Below are 4,469 nucleotides of genomic sequence, written 5' to 3' on the forward strand. Positions count from 1 at the left end.
ATTACGTTGTTGTTTTTCATTATGCTGAGATAATATGTTTTGCTACCTTTGTTTGTTTCATTTTGCTTTCTATTAGGTTACTTACTTTGCGTAATGCTTTGTTGAATGTTAGTTTTATGCATCCTGGCTGGACTGGATTGTTTAGTATAACTTTGCATTGCTGTTGGTTATTTTAATTTTTGTTCTATGTGCTTTTTTAATCTTGCATTTTATTATATTATATTATTTATTTAAAATGTTTATTAGTCATTTTTCTTCCTTGCGGAGCTCAAGCTGGTTTACAACCTAGATACAACTTTTCCTTGAGCGCCGGGACCTCGCAACAGTGATCCACGCAATGGTCATCTCAAGATTAGACTACTGTAATGCCCTCTACTTGGGGCTACCTTTGTGCCGGACCCGGAGGCTGCAGCTAGTGCAGAACACGGCGGCCAGGCTGTTGTTGGGACTCCCGAAATGGGAACATATATGGCCGGGGCTACGTGGACTGCACTGGCTGCTGATTATATACCAGGTCCAGTACAAAGTGTTGGTCATTACCTTTAAAGTCTTATACGGCCGAGGACCCGCCTACTTGAGGGACCGTCTTGCCCCATATGAACCCCAGAGAGCACTGAGGTCAGCCGGGAAAAATCTAATGACTATCCCTGGGCCAAAAGAGATCAAACTTCAGAACACCAGAGCACGGGCCTTTTCAATCGCGGCCCCTGCCCTATGGAACCAGCTCCCTGAGGAGGTGCGGGCCCTGCGGAACCTTGATCAGTTCCGCAGGGCCTGCAAGACTACCCTCTTTAAACTTGCATATTTGGACTGCTGAAGAAGGCTGTTAACTAAGGATCCGCTAACGCGGTTCTAATCAAAGACTATACCGCTGTGTAAACTGTATAGATTGTATAAACTGACAGAATTAGCGTCAAACACCATCGGCACTGTCAGACCAAGTTATTTTAATTGTATTAACTGGTTTTTAATGTTGTTAAATGTAAAGTTTTATATTGTTAAATGTAAGGTTTCATCTATTATTGTATGTCTTATGAAATGCTGTTAGCCGCCCTGAGCCTGCCTAGGTGGGGAGGGCGGGATACAAATAAAATTTATTATTATTATTATTATTATTATAAAACACAATAAAATACACAAAACACACAATCCATAACTTAAAGTCCCAGTAAATTAATCAAACTCAGTCCTAAATAAAAACATCTTCAGCTGTCTCCTAAAGGGGGCAAGGTGCGCCCCCCTCTGGGGAGGTTGTTCCATAATTGCAGGGCTACCACTGTAAAGGCTCTCCCTTGTGTTCCCACCAAACTAATTTCTTTGATTACTGGGACAGTCAAGAGGGCCTCTCCTTGTGGTCTTAATTCCTGGGAAGGAAGATATTATGAGCAACTTCAAGCAGCCTTGTTCTGGAGAAGTAGCAAACAACTCCTATAAATTAAATTAGCTAATAAACTTGGAAGTGGGAGAACAAGGTTGAAATTCTGGCTCAGTCATGAAATTCACCAGGTGACCCTGAGCCAAGCTGCTAGCTCTCAGTCTCAGTCTAACCTACCTGACAGGGTTGTTATGAGGATAAAAAGAGAAAGCCTACTGCTTGGAGGAAGAGTTAGATGCAAATGAAATAAAAATAAATACATAAAAATGTATTTCCCATATATTTCTTAAATGCATATGACTTCACTTGAGCCAGAACTGCTTGCCAGACCTCAGCCAAGTTACTTGACAGTTCAGCAGTGGACTGAGCCTTTAACTCACCAGGTTTCTTATTGGCTGCTGTCCTGGAGGCAGGGGTAGCCAGGCAGTCTTGGCCAAGCCAAGCCCACATGGCCCCTGTAGTGCTGGAAGTGCAAAAGGAGGTATTTAGCATTAGGGATGATAGATCTAGGTAAAACTTGGAGATATCCTGGAATTACAGCTCATCTCCAGGCTACAGAGATGATGGAGAAAATGGATGCTTTTGAGGGTGCCCTCTATGGTATTGTATGTACCCCACTGAGGTCTCTGTCCTCCTCCAGTTCCACCCTAAATCTCTAGGAGTTTCCCAGTCTGGATCTTGCAACTCTACCCCCATCCCACACCACTGGCCAGGGGGACCTGGCAGCCCTACTTAGCTTGGATTCAGGTGACAATGAAAATGGGTGTTTTTGAGGGTGGACTCTATGGTATTACAACCCCCTAAGGTCCCTGTCCTCTTTCCTTTCAAATAAACATTATTAAAATATACTGAACACAATTACAAAACATCAAGTAAGAGCTGTAAAAATACATAAACATAGCTTAAATTTACAGTGCTAATATTGCACAAATGACAGTTAATACATTAAGAAGGGAAGAAGTTCAGCATAAACAGAAATAATCTAATAGGTATATATGATAGGATGGATGACCTGACAACTTCTGATTTAAGTGCCAAAAATCAGAATTCATTGGGAACTAGAATGAAACAAATAATAATAGAGAACAAGCTGTTAATTCTGTCCACATCTTATCTAGAATAAGAGACCATTTCCCAAACATTCCAGTGTGATACAATGTATTTTTGAGTTCATAATACTACCAGAAACCTTATCAAGAAGAGTCCCTGTCCTCCTCAGGCTAGGGTTCCAAGTCCAATTAAAGAAATATCTGGGGACTTTGGGGGTAGAGCCATGAGACAATCGGGGTGAAGCCAGGAGCAAGGTTGTGACAAGCACGGTTGAACTCCAAAGGGAGTACTGATCATTACATTTAAAGGGACCGCATACCTTTTAAATGCCTTCCCTCCATTGGAAATAATCAAGGATAGGGGCACCTTCTTTTGGGACTCATAGAACTGGAACACCAGGTCCAATCTTTTTGAAACTTGGGAGGTGTTTTTAAGAGAGGCACCAGATCCTATGCTACACATTTGGTGCCTCTACCTCAAAACACGCCCCCCCCATACCCACAGATCAATTTTCTATTATACCCTATGGGAATCGGATCTCCATAGGGAATAATGGAGTGCCCAGCAGACATTTCCCTCCCCCCTCACTTTCTGATGTCCCTGAAGCAGGGGGAGGGCCTCCAAACCAAGGGATCCCCTGCCCCCACTGGGGATTGGCAAGCCTACCTCAGGCTCCACCCTAAATCTCTAGGAGTTTCCCAACTTGCATCTGGTAACTCTGCCCCCATCCCGCAACAGTGGTCAGGGGGACCTGACAGCCCTACTTGGCTTGGATTCAAGTGACAATGACAATGTATGTGATGATTGTACCCCCACTGGCAATAACACTACAATCTGCATGTAGTGCCTCGGGCACATTCACCACTGCAGGGGCCACTTGAATCAGCTTTCTCCAGGGTGGTTTAACAATCTAATCTGCCTTTGGTAGAGACCTGTTTCCAAATGTGTGCAAATAGCCCCCAATGCAGCTTAGATGTGAGTCTTCAATATCAGCCTGGCCAATGTGAGTATCCACCTTCCTGTCTCTGCTGCCACCAGGCTAGAGCAGGTGATTCTCTGTCTCACAGAGGACTACAACTTTGTGGCTGCCATAAGAGTAGAAGAAGCCACAGTAATTAATCATCAACTTCAAGGTAAGCCTTGTTTGCAAACGGAGGGCTGAACGGGTTCCTGCAGAATCCTGCACGAGCAGTCAAATGGGATTTGGGTCTCTCTGTTTGCTCTTCTGTGTTTTAACTTTTGTTCTTGGCTCCAATTGCTGAAATGCCTCGAGGCCTGAAAAGTATGAAAATCTGTTTGTTTCAAATGCTTGACATGGCTTTTTTAGGCAAGATTCCCAGCCCAGGTGTGATTCCCCCTCCTGCTTTTTTTTTCCATCCCCAGCTTGTTTACAATTCAAACATGGGTCAGAAAACATTCTTACAGCTGACACATTTTTTTCATATAATCCGAATATTTTCCCTTTCTAGCCCTTCGGCTATTTTGGCCATTTTTCTATATTTATTTACTTATAATTCAAAAGAAAACACAAATAGAAAGAACTGGGGGAGAAAAAGAATTGCAAGCGAAGCTGAAATGAGTGATAGCTTATGTGAAATACCATGTGCATTCCTGACATTCTGTCAAGTGTCCGGAGCTGCCAGACGTGATGTATGTGGTTCACCTGTCCGCGTTTGATGGAAAAGCAAATCTGTCACGCAGAGGCTTTTAGGCTGCACTGCAGACCTTTTGCCCTTTCTTCCCCTTGAGTTTCCACTGAGCATCTCAGGCCTTTGAAATATTTCCAGTTAAGAATCCCCTCGAGTCCTGTTTGCCAGTCAGCATTTTAACACCTGCGCTTGACAATGCTGTGGAGGAAAACCCTAATTTACTGTCCCCCCACCCCTCAAGCAGGATCTCCCGTTTTGCTTCCTCTGTAATGCATTATCACCAAAGGCCTTTTCATTCCCAGGAGATTTGGATCCCTTCACAAAGGGCTGGATCCAGGTATTTCACTCAGCTAAGAAGAAAAGTTAGTTTTAAACCCTGTCCTTCACCTTGGAGC

Source organism: Heteronotia binoei, chromosome 5 (genome assembly GCF_032191835.1).
Source record: "Heteronotia binoei isolate CCM8104 ecotype False Entrance Well chromosome 5, APGP_CSIRO_Hbin_v1, whole genome shotgun sequence".
NCBI classification, from domain to species: domain Eukaryota; kingdom Metazoa; phylum Chordata; class Lepidosauria; order Squamata; family Gekkonidae; genus Heteronotia; species Heteronotia binoei.